The sequence below is a fragment of the Myripristis murdjan genome, chromosome 5 (genome assembly GCF_902150065.1).
Source record: "Myripristis murdjan chromosome 5, fMyrMur1.1, whole genome shotgun sequence".
NCBI lineage: Eukaryota > Metazoa > Chordata > Actinopteri > Holocentriformes > Holocentridae > Myripristis > Myripristis murdjan.
The window spans coordinates 33,035,515-33,047,256 of record NC_043984.1 but is presented as its reverse complement, the minus strand read 5'-3'; the positions used below and the strand labels follow the sequence as shown (position 1 = coordinate 33,047,256).

At 42.3% G+C, this 11,742-nt stretch overlaps 1 protein-coding gene across 1 annotated transcript in view; it reads left to right on the top strand.

Moving 5' to 3' along the window:
• The first annotated feature begins 829 nt into the window (after window positions 1–829).
• nfasca (neurofascin homolog (chicken) a) overlaps window positions 830–11,742 on the top strand; it is a 100,139-nt gene continuing 89,226 nt past the window's right edge. Inside the window, exon 1 of the mRNA XM_030051833.1 lies at window positions 830–1,023. The gene's annotated coding sequence lies outside the window, so the exon portion shown is untranslated. The remainder of the gene's footprint in view (window positions 1,024–11,742) is intronic.

Here is an 11,742-nt window from a genome sequence, read left to right as displayed (position 1 = left end):
TCGCTAATTTCACTTTTAACCTATAATCCATACTGGACTTTCAGAAACTACAACAGTATTTGTGATTTTTCAACCATAAACAGGAGTAAGAGACAAATTTAGCCGTTTAGCTCCATAGAGCCCCATTCATTCTGCACTCGCCCGCGATCACCCCCAGTGGAATTACGGTGGAACTGCAACCAAGTTTGATACAACGGGTGTTAATGGAGAGTGGCAAGGCTCGTCGTAGACGGGCTCTGGTTTCGTCTGAAGTCCGGGTCCTCCGAAGGATGCAGACCCTGAATTGGGACACAGCTATAGTGTATGCTAAAGTGTTAGCATGGAGCTGCTATCACTCAGCACAGTGTTTAGATAGCGTATGCTAACATGTTAGCATGACACAAGGAGCACAAACAAGATGAAAATCGAAGAGCTGATCCAAAAATCAGGTGTGTGTGTGTGTGTGTGTGTGTGTGTGTGCACTGTTAAACTGCCTGGAGCCACATGTCTGTAATCACACACACACACACACACACACACACACACTCAGAGTACAGTGTTTTTTACAGTGTGTCTGCTCGCGTGGGTGAGTTTATAGCTTGTAGTGAGTGTGTGTTTGTGTGTGTGTGTGAGTGTATTTGACAGAAAGGAGGCAGGGGAGGGTGTGTGTGTGTGTGTGTGTGTAGCGCCCCCAGGCTCATTAATAATTCATGAGGTGGGAGGGGTGAGCGAGGGGGCGGCGACAGATGGAGAATCAGTGTGAGCAGCGCGAGCCGAGCAGAGGAGGAGAGACACGGACGGGGACGGAGCGCCTGTGTGTCTGCAGCCCTGCAGCCTGTGCATCCGCTGCCTTTGTGTGTGTGTGCGTGTGTGCGTGCGTGTGTGGTGGATTCACTGACACTCCGTTACTCTGCATCTGCAGTTTTGGGTTGTTTTTATTTTCTTTTTTTTTTTTGCTGTTCTTTCCTGGATGCTGAAGGACTGATGGAGATGGAGATACAGCACAGTGAGGCAGCGCTGCCATTCACCTGCTCACTCAGCCAGGTACCTGTGTGTGTGTGTGTGTGCGTGCGTGTGTGTGTGTGTGTGTGTCTTTTGATCGCCAGAATAGAGTTCAGCCGCTTCCCTGGGCTGACAGTCATCTTCACAGTATGAAACTCATAGTCTGCCTCACATTAAAATGACAAATCTGATTTCTAAAATTATTATTATTATTATTATTATTATGAAAATTTGACTATAAATCAATAATCATAAATGTAACACATTTTTGCTAAATTGCCTGTATTCGGTTGCTATTCGTGGCTCATTGCATCATGACCGTCACCTGGTGGATGTCACACTTTACCTCGCGTTTCATGTGCCATTACATCACTGTGTCAGTGTGTGTGCGCGTGTGTGTGCGTGTGTGTGTGCGTGCGTGAAAGCGTCACAAAGAGGCTCCCTTGTTACTGCGTGCAGGCTCAGATGTGATTCACGGGCAGAAATAGAAATGCAGGCGGGACTCAGACTCACAATACGGCGCACTGTGCTGCTCTTCATTATGCGCTCATATTGATATTGATACTGATATCTGTGCTGGTGGCGATGCCCAGACTAACAGTATCATATCAGAGATTGTACCCGAGATTAGACCCGGATAATATCTGATACCCGCAGCCCCGAGAAACACGAGGAGTCGGAGCAAACTGTCTTGATTTTTTTTATTTATTTATTTATTTATTATTACTATTATTATTTATTTATTATTTTTTTTTTTTTTTTTGCATTTTTGGCAACAGAAGCCTCCCAAATTAAGGGGAAAAGAAGGATTTTATATGATGATTTACATATTTTTAAGTCACCCCAAGCTACACTGACAGTGATGATGAGGATGATGATGAAAAGTTGTCACCTGCAGGTTGGAGTCTCTCAGCTTTTTGTTCTGTGTGTGTCGCCTGATAAAAGTCTGGAAAGATGTTCTGAGAGTATGAAGTGTGGGCTTGTGAATGTGTGTGTGTGTGTGTGTGTGTGTGTGTACGAGCTTCTGATTCATTCATGCTTCACTTGTGCTGCTTCATGTGCTCATCGTGATGTTTGCCTCTGCCGCTGCTGCTGTGAATTTATTCATGAGTTTATTTAATAATTTCACTGTTTAAATTGTTTAGTTGTTGTTGTTTTTTAAGAAGTGCATGGCCTTGTTTTCTTTTTTTTTTTTTTTTTTGGTTTTATTCTTGCACATGTGACAGAAAGTCAGCAGTCTGTGACCTCTTCATGTTGGCTGTTTCATCATTTATTATTCGTACTGCTGGAATTAAGAGAAGCACAGCGAGTTTTTGCCACTGTCAATATCACACACACACACACACACACACACACACACACACACACACACACACACACACACTGACTGATTAGCCTGTTGGTCACAGCTGATTGGGAATATCGATCGTGTCTTGTCTACATGTTTCTGTCTGAACTTCCCATTAGCAGCAGTCCAGGAGAGCAGCAATAGGCTTTCTGGTCATGTGACGCACTGTGGCGGCCATGTTGGAGGTCCTCAGCTCAGTTTCACCTTGTGGTTGATCTCTGTGCTGTTTCTAAGTAGGGGAACTGATCATCATCATTGATCCAGTTGAGTTGATCCTGTCTTTAGGTAATGTCAGCTCGTTGGCTGTGGAGGTCACCAAAATCAACACTAGGGTCCCTGCGGGTTTCAGGTTGTTTTCAGTTCCAGTTAAAGCGGAAAATAAGAGCAAAGTGATGAGAAAATGACAACAACTGTTGAAGAACTTACAACCGCAGTAGGCTACTTCTACAATAACATTATATTTAAATAATATTATTAAATTATGAGGTGATTTTAAGACTTTTTCAGGAGTTGCAGACGCGCTGAAAACATCGCAGCAAGTCTTGTATGAAGTGCAAAATGTTCACCACACTCAACATTAACATTAACATTAACACATCTAGCTGAAACCTCACTTACCTCTTTTCCACCAAAGAGGTTCCAGGGCTGGTTTGGAGCCGGTGCCTGACTTAGCACCGGTTCTTTGTTTTTCCACCGCCCAAGCACCGGCCAAACTGGTACCAACTTCGAGCAGGGGCTGAACAGGGGCCAGAGAAAGAACCCATGACGCGATCCACCACGTCATTGGTGGGCGGGGTTACAGACCCAAACGCGAGCAGCGAACACTATAAACGTAAAGCTAAACGAAGTCGTTGTTCGTTCCGACCACGAATACGACGGGTAGCCAGCAATAATTGCGTTTTTCGCCTCTGGATTGCAATGTAGGCTTGTAAAGACACAAGCAGTATTTGCATCGCTATGGTGGGTCGTCCATGTTGGTTGTTGTGATTCCAAGCGAGCGTCTCGCACACCCACGTGATCTCGTTTTACGCTGATGTAATGACGTGGCTCTGACTTGGCTCCGCTTTGCTCTTGGCCAGTGGAAAAGCAAACCGGTTCTTTGTTGGAACCAGTTAAGCACTGGCTCTAGCACCAGCACCGAACTACCACCAGGTCCTTTTTGGTGGAAAAGGGACATGTTTGTGGCTTTGGGGTTGCATGTCGACATCAGCATGACTGGCTCTGCTGAAGGAGCTCGATCCCACCTGCCCGCTGTGGTGCAATGCACTGGACTTGAAGTTGAGCACAGGAGCCGGGATTCACAGGTTGGGGGTTCGGATCCCATCAGAGTTGCAGTTGTGGAGTAAAAACATTTCGGTCGGTGCTGTGGGGAATAATGAAGAAACCCAAGCAGCTTTTGGAGGAGGGAAGAGCAAATAGTTGGCTTGTTGCCAAGTCTGATAATAAGTGACTCTGGGCTTCTTTTTCTCTGAGGTCACTTACAGATATCAGTAGATGCAGGTTGTGTGTTTTTTGGGCTTGTTTCTAAAGTGCAGTCGAATATGATGCACTTGCAAAGGTCAAAGGTCAGAGTTCAGCATCATCATCGTCAGAGCAAGACGCTGAGAAAAGAAAGCGAATCTGAGCTGAGGACACACACACACACGCACACACACAGAGGGATTCTCCTGTTTTGGTGGAAGAGATTTACTCCATCTGTCCTACAGTACACACTGACTGTAACTGTGTGTGTGTGTGTGTGTGTGTGTGTGTGTGTGTGTGTGTGTGTGTGTGTGGGAGGCCTGAGAGGCGGCGATGACGGAGGCTTGATGGGAAAGTGCAGTGTGTTTGTCAGATACGTGGGAGGATTTCAACATTGAACACATCACACACATTTATTAGAACAGATGTACATTTCATGTGTGCGTGTGTGTGTGTGTGTGTGTGTGTGTGTGTGTGTGTGTGAAAGAGTGTGTGTGAGAGAGTTGGAGAGCGAGAGAGAGACATTTGCATGTGGGAGGATTATTGCATTATATTAATATACTTACATTTGTGACGTATGTGTGTACGTGCTTTTGCATGTGTGTGTGTATAATTCAGTGATCATTGTACACACACACACACACACACACATACATACAAGGATAGTCACACAATTACATGCAAACACAGTCCATCCTTTGTTCTGGAGCAGTGGGAAGAAGAGGTTAATGCACCCAGAAAACCAGAGAGAGAGAGGGAGAGAGAGAGAGAGAGAGAGAGAGAGAGAGAGAGAGAGAGACCCTAATGGACACCGACGGCCTTTCACTGCAAATCTTTGGTCGAGAGAGACCTCACACTCCCGCCCCCCCTCACTGCCCAAGGGGAAAATGATCAGAGTGTGTATTCTCCCTCTGTGATCTCACACGTTACGTCGCTTTCTAAACTGAACGCCCGTGTGTGTGTGTGTGTGTGTGTGTGTCGCTTTTTCACCAGTAAATTATCAGTCAGGAAATCTGCCGTGTTGCTTTACCGCACCAAACAGAAAGAGGGCGCTGTTCTCAGAGGCTCTGGAAAAATCACTTCCCAAAAAAATCACTTGATCCTCAGAGCAGCGAGGCTCATGAGAAACGTCGTATTCATGTGGTTTTTAAGTATAAAAGTCTAAGTGTAAGGACTATCAATAAACAAAATGACAGCATAAATCTACGAAGATCTCTGCACAGTTTGACGTATAGAACTTCTTCATGGCATAAAAATTGTGGGAGAAGATAGGTGACAAAAATGTAAAAAAAAAAAAAAAAAAAACAACTTAAAAATGACAAAAAAAAAAAAACCTATCTATATGTATTATTAAACATAAATAACTTGAAAAAGTATAATGAACATTAATCAATGATTCCTTGCAGTTTGACAGATGGAACTTCTTTGTGGCATAAAAACTCTGGGGGGTAGTTGGCTAAAACATCCAAAAAAAAAAATTAAATCTGAAATAACTGATTCAATATGAGAATTTTGTGAAAGTTAGTGAATTTCTATAGATCTACACATAAATCCACATTGTTTGACATTTTGGATGGTACGTGTCGGTCGAGCGGTTTTTGAATCACAGACAAGCACAGAATTGTACAAAATAAAAAAATAAAAATAATAATAAATATACAGGAACAGTGAGAGTGAGTTCTGTACAGCGATCACACTAAAAAGTGAAATAATAAAAAAAACAATACAATACAGCAATAAAAATATTTGAAAATACAGAAAAATAACCGATAAGAGTCACAGTTAAAAGGTGCGATTTCACTGCTGGATAAAAGCTAACTGAAGTAAACAAAAATGTTTTAAGGAGGACTGTGTATGGGAAAAATGCTGCATCAGTTTCCTTATGGCACTGCGTTGAATCCTTAAATTTATGTATGGACGTGCGAGGCAATGTATCATCATAAATGCTAAATCAAACTATTAGAAAGCAGTTAATATTTTTTATATACTTGTTTTTATCTGTAGCACCTTGAGATTCTCGAATGAAAAGTGCTTTACAAATAAAATCTATTATTATTATTATTATTATTATTATTATTATAAATGTATGCTTTGAACTGAGAAGAGGTGAACTGATGGACAAATATCTGTTATATTTTCCGATTAGTATTCATATCTGCCTCTTTTCCCCCTTAAGAGATAAAAGCATCATGTGAGTCACATCAGCTTCACTGTGAATTCACAAAAGAACTGATAAACTGAGTCTGTATGAACCGCTATCAAAACTGTGTCATTGTTTTATTTATGGACATTGAAACTGAAGTCACACACACACACACACACACACACACACACACACACACACACACACATACATACATACATACAAACATCCATATGCATGCTCCCATCGCCCCTCCCCCCTCCCTCAGCAGATATATTCATGTATTCATGCGGATGCGTGCTGTTGGACAGACTTATGCTCTCATGCATATGTTCTCACCGACATCGCACATGAATCCTCAGCCACGCTTCAGTCTCAGGTCCGTTTCACTCTGCTTTTAATCTGAAATCAGTTCAATTAAACACTGAGCTAATTTGTGGTCTGTTGAGTGGAGCGCATATTCCCACTTCACAAGGTCAGTTCACACGGATTAGTTCACACACTCCCAAAAATGGACTAGTCCCACTTCATTTCTTATAGGTTGTTTGTTTTGTTTTGTTTTATTTTGTTTTAATTAACTGATCAGAGCTGCTTTTTCAAGAGAACTTCCTACATCCATCCTCAGCCTCCAGCCATCACCACTACCCTCCTCCCAAACTAATTGAAGTACTGTACACTACCATAGAATCACAGACAGAAATTACTTTTAAAAGCCAAGAAAAAAAAAAATGTCTCACACAACAATGTCTCATATAGCAGGACAGCTCAAACAGATCAGTTTAACAATGAAATTCAGACATTTTTTTTATCATGCAGGAAGTGAAAAAAAGAGGTGCAGTAAAGGTAAATTTAATTTCTCCTGCATGAACCAAATGATGCAGCAGTTCAGAAACATAAAACAGAATTTAATGCTTCCAAAGGAGCCGGGACAGACTCCAGCGCTGGATCCATTACATTCGCTCGCTGAAAGGTGTTTCAGTTTTACACACAAGTTAGAGGAAGCAGTAATGGGAAGGTAAAAATAAAAAAAAAATAAAATAAAATACAGGAGAATATACAGAACTACAGTTACTTTGAGAGTCCAGCAGAGCCCAAGAACCAACAAGATGCCAAATATGTACCAACACAGGCAAACACTGTGAGAAAAAAATAAGCAGGCCATGGAAATATAAACGTAGGTAGGTAAATTTAGGTTCAGCCGACATTTTTTAATATCCTCTGAAAAGGAAAGAACTAAAAGTAAACAGTGTAAACAACGAGTAATGAGTTGATTTTCTTTCTTGCCGACTTGCCCTGAGAAAAGGCACAGCTCTGGAAAATCAGAAGCACGCAGCCTTTAGCTTCACCACGACACATCCTCCCAGTTCAATCCTCCAATAAAAGCAGATCAAATCTCTTCGTTGGCACTCAAGAGCGGCTGCTTCTCCACGTTGGCGTCATCGAGCCGGTTTCTCCTGGGCTGAAATATCTGACCACGAACTGCTGGAGCGCCTGAGGGGAAGCAGAGCCGCACCTCGTGTACTTTTTTAGTCTGGGCTGCAGGTCTGGTTCAAACCTGAAAAATGATGCTGCAGTGTGTTTCTTGACACCGCTTCTTGCTTCTGAGTCAGCAGTTTGAGATTCTGAGTGTACCCTTTCATTTATTTTGGCCAGAAAAAAAGGAAACTCACCTCCCTCTGCTTTTTTTTTTTTTTATGGAGAGGGAGAGGGAGGCTGGAAGAAAAGGAGGAGCAGGGGAATGAATTTTAGCCTCAGAGATTATCTTGCCAATGCAAAATAATAATGCTAATAATAATATTAATAATATTAATAATAATAATAAACAGAAAGGAAAAAACACTGGCTCATCAGTGCAAAATTAGCAAAACTTTACCATTGAAAAAAATTGGAAAAATAGAAAAATAGCCAAATAATTACCAGAAAATAAGAAAAAATAAATAGATAAATAAAAATAATCAAAAAATTACAAAAAAAAAAAAAAAAAATCTGTACTCATAATGATTAAAATGATGTAATTAAAGGTTAGATCAGTAATTCTGGATCAGATCCCCTGGAAGCCCTTGAAGGACCTCTGGGGGTCCCTGGTCCCTACTTTGAAAACCCGATGTAAAATGTCTGTGTGCAGAGAGTAAATGGAATAAACCGTGAATAAAAAGTGGAATAGTCCTTTAAAGCAGCAGAGCAGAGCATGCTGCTGGGTTTCAGCGTCAAAGCAGAAAACTTTCTCTGTCTCTCTCTCTTTGTCTCTCTCTCTCTCTGTCTCTCTCTCTCTCTCTCTGTCTGTCTCTCTCTCTGTCTCTCTCTCTCTGTCTCACACAAGCAGAAATGTGAGAGCTGTGACTTGACGATGTGGCGATGTGTGCTGAAAGGTGTGAGAATAATTATGAAGGTGAGACAGATCCAGTCTGTCTGTCTGCTGCTGCCTCACAGAGACAAAGAAGGAGAGGAGTCTCACCTCTGTCTCTTCACCGAGCGTCGAACCTGCAGGCGACTCTGGGAATCCAGCCGATAAAAGAACAATATTTATATTATCACTTTTTAAGAACATGTCCTGTTCATTCTGTGTAAATCAGACAGCCTCGGAGCTGCTGAGGTTTATTTTTCTCACATTGATGCAGCTAGGCTAACGACTCCCATAGACTTCAAGTCTTTATGCTAAGCTAACATGAAATGCTACCCATAGGAACTGAACCAGTGGACGTACAGAGGTGGAAATGATATCAAACATCTTGTCTCAGTCTGGGGAAGCTGGAAAAAGGCTATTTTGTCTAAAACGTTGGAATATTCCTTTAAAACAAGATAAAAGAGAATCCAAATCACACATATATGAAGAGCAAAAAAGAGCAATAACAAAAGAAAAAATTAAAAAAAGCATGCACACAATACACAAAGACAAAATGTAATATGATATATGTGATATAATAAAATATGTAATATTTGGTGGAGAAAAAGAAAGGAGGAAAAAGAAAGGGGGAGATGGAAAAGCGAGGAGAAATGAGAAGAGGTCAGATCTGCTGCATGCAGCTGGACAGACAGATGTTGTGCCCATGAGCCAGGCAGCTAACCTACATTACTGCCCTGACATCCAGCTGTGCGTGTGTGTGTGTGTGTGTGTGTGTGTGTGTGTGTGCAGGTGATAGAATTCAGAAACAGCACACCCTGCGCACCTTCTGCCCTTTTTTTTTTTAAAAAAAAAAAGCTCAAATATCAAATATTATCTCAAATATTCTTTTTTTGTGGTTTCACATTTTCTGATCGGATGTTGCGGGACAGAGTGAGAGGTCTCACTGCTCCTCTCTCTGTAATCTGCCTGTTTCTGCCCACATCTCAGATTATTTCGGGATGGAAATGCAGAGAAGTGACGTGAGGGAGGCAGCCAGATGTGAGGAAAGGTCACTTCTGATCATTTCTCACCCCGACCAGAAAATATTCACTCACCCATCAGCCACTGCTGCATAGGCCACGCCCACATGGAGACAAGTCAATTGAAAACACAACCTTTTTATCTCCTTTTTGGCCTTTTTTTCAACATGAAAATGAGATTTTCGGTCGGTGAAAGCAGCTTTTGGAAAACCCTTTTTTTAAAAATGCCGTTTTACTTTTGGGTCATGATGTTGGTGAAAATGGTACAGTTCGTCAACGCTGATGTCACTGCCGCCATGTTGATGAAACCAAACGTTTTTCCCAGTAATTAGAAAGAAAAACTCATTATCATACACATATATTAACCCCCTCTCAACACACACACACACACAGTAATCCCAAGATGTAGTGTATGGGCCTGAAGGCTTGCACTGTTACACATTATCTTTTGTTTTATAGGAAGATTCGTCTTTCTTGTGGTTGGTGTGTCAGATTAGCTGTGAGAAGCTGTGTGTGTTTTCAGCTCATACACTAAACATCAGCTGCTCTGCTCCCTCCGTCATGCAGAACCAGCAGATCTCCTCCGAGCGCCTCAGCCCGTCGGCCCGCCGCACCGCACGCTGACTGACAGCCGAGCTCGACCGGCGTCCATCCGTCCGTCCGTCTGGCTGCTGCACATCAGCGCCGACACAGAACGGAGAGGCATCAGCGCTCTGCGGAAAACTGTGCCGCTGCGAACGCCGACAGGATAAAACACGACTGACATTTACATTTTGAGGAAAAAATCTGAATCTGGCCTTCGTAACGTCACAAAGCGGTGTCCGTCTGTGTTTGACACTTTTTTATGCTGCCATTTTGACCAGGACTTCCTGGAGGAAGAGACATTGTGTCTCAGTGGGACCTTCCTGGTAAAAGAAAGGATAAATAAGAAAAATAAATAAATTTTAAAAAGCGATAAATAACCAGGGCTTATTTGGTGCCGTCACTTACAAGGTTATTATAGCTCTGCATGTTGCATTGCTTTTTATTTTTATTTCATTTTGACATTTTATTGTCAATTTGAGTTTAGTTTAAAGCACTTTTGTTAGTTTCGTTTACATTTATTTGATCATTTTAAGTTTCAGTTTAGTATTTTTAGTTTTGGTGGTAGCTTTAGTTTTGTTTTGTGACACGGGGAGTTTGGGGCAAGATTCAAAAAGGTCAGAAAAAATGTAATTAAAAACTCAATCAAAGATCATACCAATAAAAAAAAAATGCATTCACTTGGGACGGATGAACAACCAATCAAACTGAGAAAGATGAAAAACATTTTCCCTTTAATTTTAGTTTATTTTAGTCAGTTTTTAAACACAAATACAGTTTCAGTCAGTTGTTGTTGTTTTTTTGTAAAATCTCATTTTTGTTGTCATGTCAGTTCACAAAAATGTTTTTTTCCCACCTAGTTTTTGTTATTTTGATAGTTTTTGTGAACAATAAGAACCTCGGTCACTTAAACCTTCCCTCCAAAGTGAAGGAGGGACATACAAACAGAGAACAACATCATGTTGAGCTGCGACACACAAAACAGAGAAATAGTTTTCAAATGCACAACAACGTACGTTTGCTCTGTTTTTTTTTTTTTTTTTTTTTTTTAAGGCTTTTCCCAGTCAGCTGGTTTCAGGACAGCAGAACTATTTTGTGCCGCCGCCGTCGAGCCCTGTGGGCCGAGGGAGGACGACCTCTGTCCTCTCAGTCTCAGACATTTTCTTACTTTTCTTTACTGGACTCATTCTCCCGTCTTTTCCCGCTCAGTGGCTTCTCTGATTGGCTGCCTCTCAGGGCTCAGCTTCCCATTGGCTGTCGCTTAACGGCTTCGATAACGTGCGACCAATGAGGCGTCAGCTTGCAGTTTTCAGACACAACGCGCCCACCCGCCCCTCCCCTCCTCTCTGTCCGCAGCGTATCCCATGATGCCTCAGGTCTGTCGGGCCCTGTAGCGTATCCCATGATGCCTCAGGTCTGTCGGGCCCTGCAGCGTATCCCATGATGCCATGGGAGGCAGAGTGGAGCAGCAGGACGAGTGTTGAGTTGGAGAAAATGTCTTTTTAATGCCTGATGGATATTCATGAGGTGTTAATTAATAGACTGGTCAGCACTTCTGTGCTCTCTCTCTCTCTCTCTCACACACACACACACACACACACACACACACACACACGTTATCACACCTCTTAAGCACTTCAGTAGAGCAGTAATCACTGACACACACTCTCACACACTGACATGTCAGTCATTTTAACACCCTGCTCCCCGGGGATGGGCGGGCGGGGGGCGAGGGGGTCTTCACACTGCACACACACACACACACACACACACACACACACACACACACACAGGAGGCCAGATAAGGGGAGGAGGAGCAGACACAAAGCAGTTAAACCCTCCATGCTCATAATAAACTGCACCT